Source organism: Brachyhypopomus gauderio, chromosome 9, assembly GCF_052324685.1.
Source record: "Brachyhypopomus gauderio isolate BG-103 chromosome 9, BGAUD_0.2, whole genome shotgun sequence".
Taxonomy (NCBI): Eukaryota; Metazoa; Chordata; class Actinopteri; order Gymnotiformes; family Hypopomidae; genus Brachyhypopomus; species Brachyhypopomus gauderio.
This window is the reverse complement of record NC_135219.1, coordinates 16,238,966-16,257,224: the sequence shown is the minus strand read 5'-3', so window position 1 is coordinate 16,257,224 and position 18,259 is coordinate 16,238,966. Positions and strand designations below refer to the sequence as shown.

Genomic DNA, 18,259 nt, shown 5'->3' with positions numbered 1-18,259 from the left:
ATAGTGCACTTGATAGTGCACTTCAGCTCTGAAGAGGTGAGTCACCACAGCTTTGCTCACCATCAGCCATGCACTTGTGACACAATGTTGATGTGTCTTGATATAAAACTGTAAAAGGAGCAATGAGAACTTTTTTGGGGGGGGCTTTAATAGACATTCAGCAGCTCTGCCTGAAGTTTTGGGAAGACATGTTAACTATATTGTCTTTACAAGTCTGTTCATGTTTTACAAGATTAATCAAGCACTGGATGTTTGCTGCGGTGCCTTTTGGGAATAAGCTGAGCTATATAAATGCAGCTATGTTGAAGTAAACAGTTTCAGGAAAGGTGCATTATTTTCATTTTACCGAGATGATATAATAGAAGGTTTTGAAGCCTTTTTGTGTCACTGGAAAAAAAAGCCCAATTCATTTCCACTTCAATCTGAAGAAAAGATGCAGCCCCATTCATTTCCTGATGAGCACAGGAAATGGAGACTCCTTTGCACTACTACACAAATGGAAAATAATTACATTTGCAATCATTTACATCTCTGATTTGATTTGGTCATCCATGAAAGACTACTACAAAGCCATTTCTATTGTCTTTTTTTAAATGAAAAATTATGCAATTTAATTACATGCCAGAGGATGGTTGATGCTAAAAATACTCAGATATAGCCTTCTTGGTTAGAAGAGGAAACCTCTGTACACTGCAAAAAAATGTGAAATAGCCTATAGTGAGTGTTTTATTAAAGACAAAAACAAGCAATATATATTTTGTATTTTCAGTTTGCATATTCAAGCAATAAAATATGGCATGTCAGCTCTAATATGATATTGGCATATATACAGTCGACGTGGTCTTTCCATTACGTAACGATGTATTGCCGGGTCTTACTTTGTGGAGATTCGGTGGTTATAACTCAGCTCAAGCACCAGGGCTGGCGCCGTGCAGGGCAGCAAGGGGGGAGCCCGGGTCGGGGAGGGGGGTGGGGGAGTGAATGGAGGGTGGAGAGGGAGGGTGGTGATAGATGGTGTTGTGACAGGAGCTCGTTCCTTGCTGCCTCTTTTCCTCCAGGTTGAAGGGGTAGCGTGGAGTCAGCACAGCCATGGCACAGTGATTTAAGGCCCTTTGCCTCATCAGGAAATCAATGCTGGGCGGAAGGGCCCAGTGTGGCCAGCTGCCGCACTGATACTGGCAGAGCATTTCTGGGAGAGGAGCCACCTAGGCCAAAATCACATATGGATTTCATTGTGATTCTGAGCAGTTACACATACACACACACACACACACACACACACACACACACACACACACACACACACACACACATATATATATATATATATATATATATATATATATATATAAAATCACCGGATGCTGAACGTAGACACTCACCTTGGCATGGTGTCTTGGCCATTGAACTGCTCTTGGTGCAAGACCAGCACTCATTACAGTGATTAATATCTTCACAATCTTCTGAGATATAATGTCTGCTCATGTCCAAAGCTTGTAATTTAAATGTAATGCTGAGTTCAGAATCATGGAGCTGGAGGTACTGGTATAAAGACACCAATGTGATAGAGTGATATAGTGATATAGTGCTTCCTTTCAGACTTGTTAGTTAAATTACATAAACTCCTAGAAAGATGCAATCTAAATCAAACTCTGGGACAGTTGATTTTACTCTCTGGTTTATATAATCCTAGTGGTTATTTTCTGGATGGTCTGTCACTCACTCCAATCTGCCTGGTTAATTTACCAGTGTTGTATTTTCCCTTGACTAAAATAATAATAAGGGCTATTTATGAGCATTATTATCTGTAGGCAACTCTGCCACTGCATTCAGTAGCTGTGTAGGCCCTTCTCTGTGGCCTCTTCAATGATGGTGTCCTACACACCAGTTTATACCCTCTTCAAAGCTTCAAGGTCACTTTTAAAAGACATGTAGGCTGAGAATAGCTTCAAGTGCTGCTGCTGAAGCATCCTTGATCTGCTCCACGGAAAACAGCTAATGTCACTCAACTCAGATAATAGGACATAAGTGAACTTCTTGTGCTTTTAGCATTGTAATAAGGAAGGAGGACACATTCTGAATTATGTTTATAATAGGTGTGTGTAGCCCCATGCTCTGCAATAGTCAAAAATGTTCAGCTTCAACAAATTAGTTGTATTTTTTTTTACTCTGGCCACCTCACCCCTTATTTATTTGTTTGTTTTTTCTCTTCCTCTTCTTAATTTTCATACGTATGTTCATATATTCATATACAGTATATGTATACAAATCTGTATCCGAACATGTATATGTATATTCAAATTGAAATTGGTTATCTAATATTTCCTTTATTATGTTGAAAGTCATCAAAACTACATCAGAGAATGAATGTTTAGGCTGGTTACACCTTTATGACTGCAAGCTTCAGACAATGAAGGGCTTATTGTTGATTAGAAACATTGTTTCCCATTGGTCACTTCATACTGTTGCCTAGGCAGAACCACTCTGAATAACGATATTGAACAGTTTTGTTTCTCAAACATGTTGACCGAACATTGGTTTTAATGAGCTGTATTTCTCACACTAACACTCCTGGCCACAATGTTGCACTTATCTTTACTGTTGACTTGAAGGAGATTTCTGCAGTTAAACACAACCTTTAGAAAGCAAAATGATTTTGCAATACTTATTTGAATCAGGGGGTGTTTCGGCCTTTCAACACTAGACACCCTCATCAAAGGTGGCCAGCTACAGAGTGATCAAGCCCAAGCTTATGTCCCATGCCCAATCACAATTCCAAGGGACTATACACAGCAGGGGCGTCCACTCCCCTGAGTCAGGCTTGGAACTGACTGCATACCTTGGTCCCTCAACTCCTGGGTGGGAGAAACGGTGTGGGGTGTGCTATTAGTTAGTGCAGGGTTTTTCAAACTATGGGTCGCGACCCTAAAATGGGTCGCGAGGCAAAAAAAAAGGGTCGCAAAAAAATAAATGTTAATATATTTAATAATTTATATTTATAGCGCGCGACTGCGCGAACGGCGGAGGCGTTAATACTTGGTGATCGATCGCGATATAATAGTTAAACTCCGTCAACAACTTAAGTTCGCCGCCCCCCCCCCCCAGTCAACAACTTACTTTCGCCACCCCCCGCCCCCCCCCCCCCGGGGCAACAACATACGTTCGCCACCCCCGTCAACAACTTACGCTCGCGACCGAGTATACTGTATACATATTTCTTAGTAGGCTGGGTCGCGGGAAAAATCAGGGACAAAATATGGGTCGTTAGAATAAAAATTTGAAAAACACTGAGTTAGTGATTGGGTCCAGATGTTTTTTGAGCTCAGCAGGGGTCATTTCGCTTCACCCAGATCCAATGGCTGCTTCTTTTGGCTTCTTCAGACATGGATTTGATTGCCTGTCGCAGTGCCTGTCCTTGGATACCAAGGTCTTTTAAAAGCTTGATGGTAGAAGTAGCCACAAAACCTCGACATCCTACTTCCACTGAGTAGACTTGCGCATTCCACCCTCGTTGTCTTGCATCTGCAGCCAGCTCTATGTAGCACAACTTCTTTGCGTTCGTAGGCCTCTTTTGTTGAATCCTCCCATGGGACTGTGAGCTCTATGATGTTGACAGCTTTGAGTGAGGGAGACCAGCGTGCCAAGTCTGGTCTGAGTGTTGTAGCTGCTATCTCTGGAAGGAAGATCAGTTGCTGGCCAATATCAACAAGCATCTTCCAATCCTGAGTCCGAGCTGACTTTCCAAGTTTTGGCTAGGTTGGGGGGTGTTTGGGCTGTAGCTGTCCCTCTCGAATAAATGTTTGAGATTGGATGGAGTTGGATACTGTCCTAGGTGAGGAGTTGATGTTGGATCTCTTTGTCTCCAGAGCTGCTGCCAAACTTTTGAGGACCTGGTTGTGCCTCCAGGTGTAGTGCTCCTGTGTGAGGCTGGTCTTACACCTGGTCAAGATGTGCCTAAGAGTTGCTGGGGTTGCATTTACATTTACATTTATGGCATTTGGCAGACGCCCTTATCCAGAGCGACTTACATTTTTATCTCATTTTTATACAAGTGAGCAATTGAGGGTTAAGGGCCTTGCTCAGGGGCACATCAGTCATGGCCTCAGGTCTGGGGATCGAACCCACGACCCTCCGGTCACAAGACCAGTTCCCTAACCACCAGGCCATGACTGCCGGTTGCACAGAGGGCACAGGTTGGATCTTCCCCATACCAGTCCTGGAGGTTTTTTGGAGATGGTAGCACATTGTACGTGGCTCTGATAATGAAGCTTATGGTGCTTGCCTCCATTTCCCAGAGCTGCCTCCAGCTTAGTGCTCTCCTCTCCAGCCCGTCCCACCTAATCCATTTGTCCCTGTTTGGCAAGAGAAACAGCCTTTGCATTTCTTCCAGCCTCCTCCTAATGGCGTACCTCTTCTACCACAATTCTCCTCCTCTCTGAAGTTGAGGCCTTACGCCAAGATGGTTTTCTTGGCGCAAGCCCAAAGCCTCCTCTTACCATCTGGACATGCCCCAGTGTCAGTCTGCCTCAGGGCTGCGCTGCATTGGATGGTGCCCATTTCCGTCCAGTTGACAACAGTGGTGCAGCCTTGCTGATGGTCTGATCTCGAGTCCCTCAGAGTCATCAGCAGCCTTACCTTAGAGCACTTGTACTCTTCCACAAGGCTTGTAATGGGAAGCTGAAGGACTCCTTTACCGTAGAGACCGATATTGGTCAAACAGCGTAGGACTCCAAGCCATTTTTTGACATGTGCAGTCACCATTTGCTTCAACTTTTTCACAGTGGTTATTGGGATCTCTTAGATTGTTAGTGGCCACATTATCCAAGGGAGAAGTCCAAATTGCTAACACCAGAGCTTGAGCTTCCCCGGCAGTAGTGTCCTGTTGATGTTTTGTAAGTTGTTGTTAAGGTCCTGTCTTATCTGCTTCACCTGGTCTTTGTCCTTGAGGTTTGCATTGTACCATCTGCCTAGGCTCTGCCTATGGGTTGTTCAGCCACTGTTGGTATGGGGTCTTCGTCAATGCAAAACCTCACATTTTTCAGCTGTCCCTTGACAATGGAGATACTCCGGGATTTGTTCGGTTTGAATTTCATCCAAGCCGACTTGATGTTTTCCTACAGCTTGCCAAGTAGCTGCTTGGTGCTGCAGTGGTGGTCAGAGTGGTCATGTCATCCATAAATGCTCAGATAGGTGGTAGGCGGATGACATTTTTTCATTCGTTCTCCTCCCACCACCCACCTTGAGGCCCTGATGATGATCTCCATGGCCATTGTGAAGGCCAGTGGTGAGACTGTACAGCCCGCCATGATGCCGATCTCTACCGCAGCAAGGAAGTTGTGACGTCTGCCGTTGAGAAGCACAATTATAGGTCTTCAGAATAGGATTTTACTAGGGTGGTGATGGATGGCGGGACATGGAAGAACTTGAAAGATTCCCAGAGTAGATTGTATCTGGTGCCAGATAATACTGGTATGCTCCAAACAACCAGATGACCCTGGAATGCCCGCCTTCTGTATAGATGTATCGGCGTATTTGTTCTTCTCCAGATAGGTAGAAAGCCTTTTTGCAGACACACTGAAGATTTTCCCCTCCACGTTGAGAAGGCAGAAAGGACGGAATTGGTTGATGTCTGCTGCATCCTTCTCCTTGGGGTAAGTACACCTCCAGCCCTTAACCAAGCCTTAGGGATTATCCCTTTCTGCCACACTACTCTCATCAGTTCCCAAAGATAGCGGAGAACATCCGGGGCATTCCTGTATAACTTATAAGGTATTCCGTTCGGCCCTGGAGCTGATGCTGATCTTGTCTACTGGACTATGCACTTCACTTCCTTCCAATTTGGAGGGCCAGTCTCCAAGTGGAACTCAGGAGCCTGAAGTGGAGGGTCCTATGGGATTATAAGCTGCTCATGCCTTTTGTCATTGTGATGGACTTGTTTTGTAGTTTTCAGGGTTTCACTTTTTTTCCTTGATGAACAGATCTTTAACAAACTTGAAGGGGTCCTTATAGAAATGTGTTCTTGTGTGTTCCTTTCTCTTTCAACGTCTCCTCAAGTTTTCCACTTTTTCTGGGGTGTTAAGGAAGGTCGTTCACAGGTATGCACACTGTAATCTACTCCGACATCTGTATTACCCAGAATATGTCCTACAACCCAACCATCACCTCTTATATGCGCATCGCCAAATCTGGGTGTTTACCTACCCTCTTGCCTTCCTTTAATCATTTAGTTCTTGTTCATAATACCATATAAGCTCTAATGATGTAATGGTAATTTCACCATAAAAGCAAGAACAATTTTTACTATTTGCCTTTGAAACAACGCTGCAGACATCAAAAGACCAAATTAACATCTCAACATAATGATTCAGTCTTTTCTCTTATGTTGATCATGGTTTGATATCTTATTTAGCTCTAAAGATATTAGCAATTGGGCCTTTGGTCTTTTGTCTGCCACAATGTGTCCTTTTATTTTTTTCATCTACAGGTTGAATTTGGGTCTCTGCAAAATTGAAAGAAGGTCCTTTGACGGAAAGGTTGTTGATGCTAGTACAGACCTGCACGAGTGAGAATGGCCCTAAAACATGCTACTTGTATGTCTACAGTTGTGAAGTTAAAGGCCCTAAACATCATAACAAATTATTTTGAGTTGCCACACAAGCAGCAAATGTTTCTTTTTTATGTCTCTGGAGACTTGTGATTCTAACTTATATTTCATTTAGAGATAAGCAGTTTTAGGAAAAACATCCATGACAAAGTTTAAGAGAAATATCACTAGACAAAAATTAGACATAAGATGCCTCTGAGGTTAAATGAGTCAAAATTGATACATACAATTGATACAAGATCTGGGGAGATGTCTTTTGTGTCATTTAATCTCTTTCAAGAGTTCTTTAGAATGATCAGGACTTAGTTAATCAATGAAAAAGCTAGCAAAATCATTCAAACGTGAAAGGCTAGAGCTTTGTAATTCTATTAAACACATTCAGTTCTATTAACACAAACAACTGTCCTATCAGCTTTGCCTTTTATTCTTGACCTTTTATTTGTTGAACAGAAGTATTTTTTTTTATCCGAATGCATTTATCTTATACAACATAATGAGTTATATGACTTATACAGTATAACACCAGTAGTAAAACAATATATATTCCCAACAAAACAGCTATGCAATAATAATAAAAAAATCCGCAACAAATTTGGTGGGAAACAATACAAGAGTTACAATTAATTGATTGATATCAATAAATTGATTGATTTGTTATCATCAAACAGCATTCTGCTTAATTTAGAACTCTTAATTTATAGCAGGTTAGCCAGCTGTCATTCAACCAGCAGATCAAACAAAATTAACAAAAGTTATGAAATGTATTTATTTACATACATACATCCTGCAAATGGCACTTTGGGCTAACATAATCGAGTGGCCGATACAGTCTCTAAAAACAAGTCTTTAGGTGCCCGTCATCAGATGCAGGTGCAAAAAGGTTTTTTCTATTTCTGATCACATAAGGTGCCTGCTTCACGGAGGTAGCCGCCATAGTCCAAGACACACTTCTCAATTTGGCAATATCAAAAGTCACATCAGCGCCAGATAAGGCAGAGAACTCAGCCACTTGCTCAATTAACCTTTCAATTTAATAGTTTAAATTCACCATAAGCACTCGTCTGCTATCCTTTGAATGAATCTAATGAGCACTTCTGCGGCCATGTTTCAAAAAACTTGACTGTAATGCTTAGCGTGCTGTAGTCCCATCCTCATTGGCTGACCAATTGGCTGATTAAAGTGGAGGGCTATGGAATCTGATTGGCTGACTGTAGTGGAAGAAATTAATATTAAGAATGAATATGCATTCTGCTTGGAATGCATTTTCAAAATGCATTTTGACACAAATTGAGCGCTGTTGGTATATAATATTAAGTGAATAGCTTTTTAATTATAATTTTGATACAACTTTTGTGTGATCACATGAAGCTTGCTAATTCAAATTGGGAAATACATTTTCATTTAAATAAATTGCCTTTGAATTTGAGCTCAAAGGAACATGTAATGCAAATTTAGGATTACATTGCCATTTCGCGTATTTTTATTTTCAATTTTGAGGTAGATTTGCTTCCATATTCCATATTCTTAAGACCCTGTCATACATCTTTAGTGTCAATCAAAATGACTGAAAACTGAATTGTTGACTGTAATAAGTGTAAATATGCTCTTGTTTAAGCAACTATAGAAGCACATGACTTCATAAAAGTGTCAGTGTAATGGCTTTACTATTCTCCAACATTAATTATCTAATTTACTAGCTGTTTATTGTAGTCATAAGTATGCTGATCATCATTCATTGATCATTGATGGAGGTTGTCTTATCAGATTTGAGCTAAAGCAGCTAAGTGGCCATAGTTGTCAATTGTGATTTTCACCCCAAACAAAATTTGTCCTCCACATTTATCCATCTGTGCAGTGAGAACATGCACGCACACACACACATATATATATAAGTGATCACTAGCCCATCACCCAGGGAGCAATGGGGTTAGGTGCCTTGCTCAAGGGCACCTCAGTCATGGCTTCAGACCTGGGAATCAAAGCCTCAACCCTCAATAATTTTGTCTTTCAAATCAGGTTATGTAGCTACCAGACATTTGTTTGGTAAAAACTTACTACCGCTAGCTTATCAACATCACTAGCAATGTTAGCAAGCTATGCCACAAAACTACCAATAGCTAACTGGCAAAAACATGCCTGCTACTACAGCATCTGTTGAACAAATAGCTCAGATTTAAATGCAGTATGTTCTGCTCAACCGTTAACTATGTATTCAGACATACTACCCTTTATTGCGTACTGCTTTGGTGTACTGTATAGGAAGGAAGTAGCCTACAGCATTTTGGGTGGAGCTCTTCTCTTTTCTTTGATCAGAGGATGACGATGACATTCATATATGTTAGATACACAACTATCAAGGGGAATAAAATGGCCCAGATAAAAAAAAATCCCCAATGTCAGTACAGCAATAGCTTTTAGTCTTTCTGTGAGAGATGGTTGAGTTCATATTGGGACTCATTTCTTTAGTAAATAAGTCTTATTTTATTATATCATTTTGGCGAATATGAGCACGTGAGACTTTATTGAGATCTGTACTAAAGCTCAAGAGGAGACGTGTGACATAACCAAGGTCTTTATCTTAGGAGACACATTTGAACAGCAAAATACTTATGCTAAAGTCTCCTTTGTCTTTCCATTATATCTCAATGTTGTCTAGGAGAAACTACAGAGACATTAAGGAGATCTTTTGATTTTTTATTTCCTCTGGGATAGTCTGACATTTTTCACCTTGGTCATTTTGAAGTCCCCCTATTGCATCCATGTTGTCAAAATAATAAATTTCGATATAGATAGCTGACAAAAATAATATTTATCTGGATCATGCACTACAAAACGACATGATCTTAGCAACGTTACATAACTTGACAGGCTGAAACGAGACAAACTGCATATTGCAACACGCTACAGCCCACCACAGCTCTGCATGGCTGTGAGTGTGGTGCAGGGACAGCAGAGCTATATTTAGGCCCTTGTTTGCCTCTCCTGTGAGAGGCATGGGGGACACTGAGAGCAATCAGCTGGAGTTAGTGAGGAGGCCATTCAGTCAGCCCAGTAGCTCTTTAGTGCACGTCTGACTGGCACCATCTCAGTGGTGCATCAAAGCTGACGGGGATTTCCCTCTGATCCACCATGAGCAAGGGGGTCAACGCAACAGAGGTCAGCAGCCATGTTTATTCTGTACTACCAGAGGTTTCATGGGAAGCTGGAATACCAATTCCTTTCTGCAAAAGAGGGATTTTATGCGCGAGTGGTTTTACAGTGGAAAAAAAGACGTATGTGGTTTACAGCAAAAGCAGATGCAGCAAAAACCGGATGTGGTGGTCGGTTACTGTCAAAGGCAATTGTTTCTATCTTTTCTCTCAAGTTGTTGGCAGGGCCGAGTGATCGGTACCAGGACTTTTGGGGACCGGCCCACAGGAGGCGCCGTCTCTGTCCAGCATCTGTCTCTGCTGTTCTGAGTGCTCTTTGATCACTGACAACCGCACTCGCCACCCACCTTACTGGAAACGCATGTGCACACTCACCGGCCACTTTACTAGGTACACGTGTCTTAACGAGGGATTTTATAGGTGTACAGATAAAGACTGTAGTCCATCTGTTTCCATACGCAGTATTGTGTCAATGTCCCTTCTGAGTTGAGAGTGGTCCACCGCCCAAAAATATCCAGAGATAAAGTGGTCAGATGCTGACCACTAATTAGGTTTAGGATGGCCAGCACAAACTGTGCTTTTTAATATATTGGGTGTTTATAGTAAATCGATGTTTCAAATAAAGTGAGTGTATGATGCTAATGGTGTTTTAGAATCGCTGGTCACTGGTCTTATTTGACATGACGTGAGAATAGGGCAAACAGCGGTAACATATTGGCTGTGAGAAGGTTGTGCTGTCTGTTGGAAGATAAAGAGAAGCAAAGCCACATGTGGTTCTGTGGGCAGGTGTGGCTGGCAGGGCAGATTGTTTTACAGATTAGCCTTGTCCTGACGGTATGGTCAGTCGTGGTTCGCAGGGTCGGAGTCCAGCAGGGTGCCCCCTGGGGGGGTAACCACTACACAGATACCCCCTCCCACAAGACAGTTTGGGGATATTAGCACAAGCTTGATTAGCACAGGCTTGATTTGGGTCTACAAACTAGTCTTATAGTCCTGGACAACTGCTAAAGAAACCACTGAGCATTTTAAACTAAACTGTTTTCTGTTAAATTAGTTATTTTGACAGTAGTGAATTATTTATTAAGTGACTAGAATTCACATATAGTAGGCTACTTCATCTTATTTGTTTTCTCCAAAATACTCAATCAACCATGCTATTATTAAAGCTTTGCCATTATTTGATATATATGGGAACTTTGTCTGCAAGTGCAGTGTTGCCCATCACTACTTAATATAAACCCAATCCATTAAAAGGCAATCTGGCCCAATGTACAACAGATTAGATGAATCAAAGGAATATTGCCAGTATACTTTAGGAATTAATACAAATTGTACAATATATCTCAGCATAAGATGATATGTAGATTTCCAGCACAAATCTTTTAGGTGTCTCTTTGTGTTCTGCAGAGATTAGAAAAAGAAAGACGGAGAAACCATAAGCCTTAGGCTAATGTGCAGAGTCAGGGCTCTGAAGCAAAGCTGGCTAGTGGCTCATGTCCATGTGATTTTGCCACCTGCTGTGATAACGGTATGTGCATGTCTATGAGCCAGGCCTTCAGTAGCCTTCTACTACTGCAGCAGAGTCAAACCAGATTTTGCTGATTCAGCGTGTCGGCCATCATCTAGCATGCAATGTGTTGTCGGTGGGACTCGGAGCACCACTCAAGATGCTCTGGGTTTCCTGGGGGCTTGGCAGCTGGAAACTGCTGATTGCAAGTGGAACACAATCAGGAAACAGAAATGGTTTGTTCTTTACTTATCAAGTGTGATTTCTATATTTTTGTTGTTGTTGTTGTTGTTAAATACATAGATGTAGTGGATGAGACAACAGTAGTGTCTACGTTCTGCAGTGAAAACATACATTGAACTTGTGTTAAAAACATCAGGCTCACATGTTTCCACAGGCCTAAGGAAAAAATGACCTTCAACCTGTCTCTCAGCCAGCAGTGGACATGGACATTTAATAATTCACAAGTTGTGTCTTGTGTGCAGGGTTGATCACTGTAAATGAAGGCACAGATGCAATATGCCCTGATGAGTTGATTCCTCCTTTATGAGGTGAGCTGGGTATGCTCGTGTCATTGCAGAGATTGTTAAGTATTACTTACCTCTAGAACTGTCACAGCCATGACGAACAAAGGTAATGTGCACTAGCAAAGGTGACTGAAATGCCTGTAAGTTACATGAACACGACGGAAAACACAATTAGGAAACACAATGGCAGCTTGTGTATCTGATCATCTGTTGTAATATTTTTATCATGCGATGAATCGGCGGTGTGTTTCCGTTACTTAATAGTGCAGATACCAGCTCAGTTTGTCTTATGCATACACAAAATTGACATTTACAAACATTTCAGATGTCATTTCATATTAATTTAATTTCAGATATGATGGTGTCCATCATAGCCTATGATGTTGACCATACCATATATTAGTGGCATGCTTCATGCATACTGCAGCAGTATACCAACACATCAGATATCCAGTGCAGTTGTCCAGCAAGAGAGCTCAGATTCAAACTTTGAATGTTGACTCATACTTTATAACGGTGCCTGTGTGCATACATACACGATCAGGAGGATTTAGGGCAACTCATTTCACATCACACATTGATTTGGTCATAATGTTTTATCGCACAATCAGCTGTCTTGGACATAGGGGCTGATTTAGGAACTGTTTTGCTGTCACGTACCCCATTGCAAACGAACAGACGTACGGCAGTGGATTACTTCTGTGTAATTGAAAATACTTGATGCATATGGGAATATTTTTCTCTGCTGGAAAATCCTGTCCTTACATGACAGAACAGTGACTTGGATCGGAGGAGCAGAATTCACACCACAGGTCTGCAGCTACGGGAGCAAGTCCAGAACAGCTTTGACCTGTCACCCGGCGTGGGGGTGTGATCGAGAGCCCCACACTTCTCCTCTGCTTTTTGCCAGTGCTTTTTTATTTGTCCACTCAAGACTTTGCACTAAACAAATGGCGCCGAAAACCCTCCCCTCTCGGGCCACAGGCTGCTACATAATGGATGTTCTTTGTCGACCTCTCGAAACCCATTTATCCACACAACTGTCCAGACTGGACTGGGTGAGCGATGAGAGAGGGTGAACAGACCGCTGTGGTTTGGCCCAGCCCACAGACTGTATTGACAGGGGACAGTTTCAGGCCTGTGACGTATTGTGAGGAAAGTAGATTTCTTCGGAAGTGAGGACAAAACACAGTTCTGAACAAAGATGGATAGTGAATCTGAATTTTTAGAAGTGTATGTTTTATTTTATGATCTGGATTGTGAATAGTCAATTCACCAGTAATTCTGATGTTCCTGCAGGTTATAATAGGCTTTATTAGTCTTGTTAAAGCTTGTCTTGGAAACAGATCAAAATAACTGGCCTAGATTAGACTGGAAAACTCTTACCTGCATCCCGTTTAGAAAATTATTTTGTTTATTACTTCCAGGACAAGCCCATTGTTTTACTTCAGTACCTTTATGCTCCTTCTCATCAGTATGTATGAATCAGTCCTGCCACCTTGTGGTTGTATGACAACATTTCCAGTTTTGTCCAGGATGAAATACATCATGTGTGCATTATGGACATTATAATATTATTTATAAATGCAAGTAGAAAATATGACTTGAAAACATTTATGACTATTCAGTGCCATAAGTGTTGACTTCATTAACATTATCATGCGGAGTCACAGGGAATGATGTAAAGTGACCACCCACTTCATGGCATAATGGATGTTCTCAAACTTTAACATCTGTTTAGCTTTGAACTTGAGCAACAGTACAAGAACCACAAGCTTCACTTCAACGAGTAAGCTGTGGACAAAATAATCGCACATTTCTCAAGTTCTAATCATATTTTTGTTCCATCATAAGAGGTGGCAGCATGATATTTGAAAAGATTTCTCCTTGTTCCCAATTTGTTGTAATTTCTGTATTAAATCTAAATAAACTCTCCGCTGCCCTCTGCAGGTATTCATGCAAGTGGTCAGTTTGGGGTTTTTTCGTAGCTATCCCCAAGTAAGGCCACATCCTGCTAAACCTACACCCAGCCTCGTCACGGCAGTGTTTAGCGCAGTGGTCATGTGACCCACTAAGTGACCTGAGTCACAGTAGCAACCGCAGTGAATTCACAGATGTGGCGACAGAAGGCCCGAGGAAGTGTTGTGCTACCAGAGAAAAAGGTAACACAGGACATAGCAACAAGAGTAAAGAAAGGCCAGAGAGACGGTTGTAGATGTAATTTGGTCATTTCCCTACCAGGATTACAAAAACGATAACCCTTAAAGTAATATCTCCCTTTCTTTGAAACTGAAAAAACAATCTGCCCAGTATTCCATCCAGACTAAAAAAATCTGTACTAAATGTTTACATTTGTGTAAATATGAGGTGAATATGAGGTGTATGGGTCATCAAGACCCAAGAGGGAGGATATGTGGTTCCTCCGCAGGAAGCTGAAGGAAATGTCTAAAGAAAGCAACAAAAGATGACACGCACCTATTAAAGTTCGTCATGGACTCCCTCCAACTGCTCCTAATCTTGTTGAGTCGCAAGAAAAAAAAACCTCCCTAAGCTAAAGCGGAGAATTTGACTTCCAACTGGTAAGAATTATTTGCTTTACCAACAAAAGAGTTAAGCCTACGGCATCCAAATTCATAGTAGTATCATCTGGGACTTCAAACCAGTCCAGCAAGGTTGCACTTATTCAGCATTTCAATAAAAACTGTAGTAGTGGAAGTCAAAACAAAAACAAAAACATATCAAAGAGATTCACTGGGTCCCCATCACAACGACGACATGTAGACTTTACCCCAGAATAGATGTAAGTCAGTTTGGCATTACACATGTGATCTCTATGAATCACCTTCAGTTACAATAAGTTCAGTCTATTACAAGAAGAGGAAAAATGACCACTAACCAAAGTGTGAATGCACTTTTTAAAGCAATATTAGCAATCCAATCTCCAATATGGTATAATGCTGAGAGAGACATGATGAACAAAACAAAGAATCAACTGAATACATAGACAAACATGGACACCAACAACATGGCTGTAATAAAAAACAAAGACCAGCCAAGACAAACTGAAATCATGGGGTATAAATGCACAGACTAACAAGGGCAATAAACATGTTAAACACACATTAAACCATTAATGAGAATGAGGGGTGGAATGGCCTTTAACATACTAAAGAAAAACAGAAATACCCCCAAATTACGGATGCCCGTCTCGTCCCACCTTGCAAATCTACAGTCTAATCTTGTGAGTCAGAGTAAGTGATTCTATATGGGACTCAAGGTGGATGCTTCTGTAAAATGTAACATTCTGTGAAACTCAAAATCATCAAAGTAGATGTAAGTTGAAGATTGAAAGAGAAATGAGAAGGATATATAAGAAGAGGAAATACCAAAACATAAAAGCACTAATGGAAGAAGTAGCAGGAATGGGACATCCAATTTCCACCACCTGATATTTGGAGAATTAAACCAGACAGTAATTTTATGGACATTGGCTAAAAATAATATATAAAACTGCGAAAATAATTTAAAATAATATAAAACTGCCTGAAGATCAGACACAATAAAGAATGTCCTTCCTAATGTTTTACCACTCAAAATTAAACAAGATATGGTCAAATCTAGGGACACAAACATTCTCCCTAAGTTTTTTTTTATTTGAAGGTCCACTCCATCTGCTTAGTTTTCTTTATCTTAATGTGAGCTGTGGGACATTGGGACCCAGAGGCAGCTAGAGTGCGTGGGGGCCAGCTGACATTGGGAAGAGGGGAAATTGTGTAATTGGCATGTGTAATTATATCATGTAAGATTAGTCCTGTAACAAATCTTATCTTTTGTTTGGGAATTTAGGCACACTGCTGGTATGCTGGAATTTGGAGGTTATTTGGAGGTTACTACATCCAGGGTTCATACACTTTTTTGACAACTAATCAAAAAACATTTACCGTATTTTCAATATCAATATAAGCCGCATCTAAGTTTTTTTTAATGGAAAATGTTGTAGCTATAAGCCGTATCCGGGCTAAAAGCCGGCGAGTTCCCTTTTACCGACGGGTCTGGTTAACGACGGACGGAGTTACGACCGACTTTTGCAGTGGCAGCTCTGTGGAGTGTTGTGGAGTGTAGTGGAGTGTTGTGTTGTGTAGTGTTGTGTACGATAAGCTGAAGCAGCGCAGCCTCCACCGCAGCCCATCTCGGCAACGCGGTCGCTCTTTCTCACGCTGTACGCACGAGAACATTGTTAGTTTTTTTCTATTCTGTGTTTACGATCAAGGCGTGTCTAAATCTAGGTTCGCGCTTAACGACGAAAACTGCTTTGCGTCGGACTTTTCAGTCTCTAACCCCAACGTTAACCAGTTGGTTAACCACACAGTGCACATTTTGCATGCCCCGTGTCCTTGTCTTTCTCAAGCCATAGCTTGTATTTGTCCAACTGAAGCAGCCATAGTTGAATCGGCATTTACCAGCATTACGCTGATTACACGTCATCAAAGTACAATCTACAGCTCCGCTTGGAGTCCAACGCTAACGCAGCGAACTAACCTGTGAAGTTACGTTAGTGGTCCGCACAAAGAAAAAACATGGCTATATTATATATGTTTATTTTTTCTTCCGGTTATCGGAACGACATATATTTATTGTGTCAAGCAAATTTCCATGACTTTTCCAAAACATTTGAGTATTTTTAGTTTTTCCAAAACTTATCCAGGCCTGGAAATTGCTATTTTCAAATTCCATAACTTTTCCAGGTTTTTCATGACCGTACGAACCCTGTACATCATGTGAAAGGGTAATATTGGGATATACTGGGATATATTCAAGTTTCAAAGATTGGGTCATCGATGGCCTCGTATGGTGGTGTAATGGTAGAGATGGATCCATAAGCAGGTATGAATATACTTGATTTTAATAATAAATAACAATAAGCAGACCCCGTAAGGAAAGCAGGCAGCAGCACAAAAGGGCAAGGCAAAAAGGAAGAGTCAAAAACCAGGCAGCGATAGTCAAAAAACCAAAAAGACTTCAGCAAGGCAGGCAGAGGTACAAAAGGGATAGGCGAAACAGGAGGGTATCAAAAGGCCAGAGCAGAGATCAAAAACCAGAATCTGTCAGAATGCAATGCAAGAAATAAGGCTTGGTAGAGACACTCAGAGAGGCAATACTTCGCAATTGTGTGTGTGTACAGAGTCCTTAAGTAGGGTGTGGTGAGTGTTTAATTGGAGTCAGGTGTGCTGGTTAGTATTCCGGCGATGGCGCGTTATTGCCATTCCTGACAGGTGGCCCCCATATAAGGACCGGACCAAGTTCTTGAAAAGTATCAAAAACAGAGGCACCAAGGCCAGAAGAAGGATGGAGACAGCACCCGATCCGGGTTCTTTATGAATCAGGTAAACTGAAAATCCAATAAATTCTCTAAACTTTCTTATAAGCCCAGACTTAAAATATCAAAATAAGGTAAACATTCAAAGGCAACTTACATAATTTTATATTGGCTAACTTATTTCCTTACTTTTTAGATACACTAGACAATGTCAACAGGAAATGGAAGACATCCTGTGACACATCCGACCTTAATTCTGATGCAGAAAACGGACCTAAATCAAGGTACATTCATCTTCCACTGAGGTAATCTAGACATAAGTATATATAGTGATTTAGATGACTTCAACTATAACTTACTTGCAGGTCAAAAAAGAGACCATGTTGGTGGTCAGATGAAGAAGAGGTCTCAACCAAAACAAAGAGGCCCAAGAGCAAATTACCTCGGCCACTACCACCACCTAAAGTACACAGTAAGCACAAACACACCCAAATATTGTGTAGGAGCAGGATTGAGAAACCCTGATATACAGAATGTTCTCTACAAATATATTAAACTCCAAATAATATATACATACATAATTAAAATGCACTGTCCCTTACCTCTTCTTAGCTCCAATATCAAAACCACAGCTTACAGCCAAGGGGAAACCAGTAAACCATCCAAACACTTGTAGGTACCTGATCATACCTGCATTGAATGACTTAAAATGTATTTATATTTATAGGTATATGCCATTTATGTATTCACAGCCCCAAGTCTACCCAGAGTAAGGCAGCATTGGAAGGTGGTCAACTTCAGGGCACTGCCTTCATGTCAGAGTAAGATTTCACTAAACAACGCTAAAAGAAAAATATCAGCAATGTTAACATTCAATAATCTCCCTTCAATCTTCCTTCCAATATCCAAATGGGAACGAGATCTATCTATTAATCCAGATCAACATTTTGGACAGACATATGTACAAATATCTTCAAAATAAGTAAAAGCCCCAACTTACAGCTTATACATAGAACACACTATACAGGACAAAGGATGTTCCAAATGGGCCTAGCAGTCAAACATATGCACCCACTGTACAGCCAATATAATTGATCACTGTATGCATGCTATATGGGACTGTAGGCCTGTTCAGGAATTCTGGCAGAAGGTATG

The 18,259-nt window shown here is 41.1% G+C and overlaps 1 long non-coding RNA gene across 2 annotated transcripts in view; it reads left to right on the top strand.

The window, feature by feature from the left end:
• Nucleotides 1-18,259, top strand: part of LOC143523263 (uncharacterized) — a 20,831-nt gene extending 2,572 nt beyond the window's left edge. For both annotated transcript variants that reach the window (XR_013133267.1, XR_013133268.1), the window contains 3 exons: nt 17,061-17,171; nt 17,301-17,388; nt 17,470-18,259. This is a non-coding gene — a long non-coding RNA (uncharacterized LOC143523263). The remainder of the gene's footprint in view (nt 1-17,060; nt 17,172-17,300; nt 17,389-17,469) is intronic.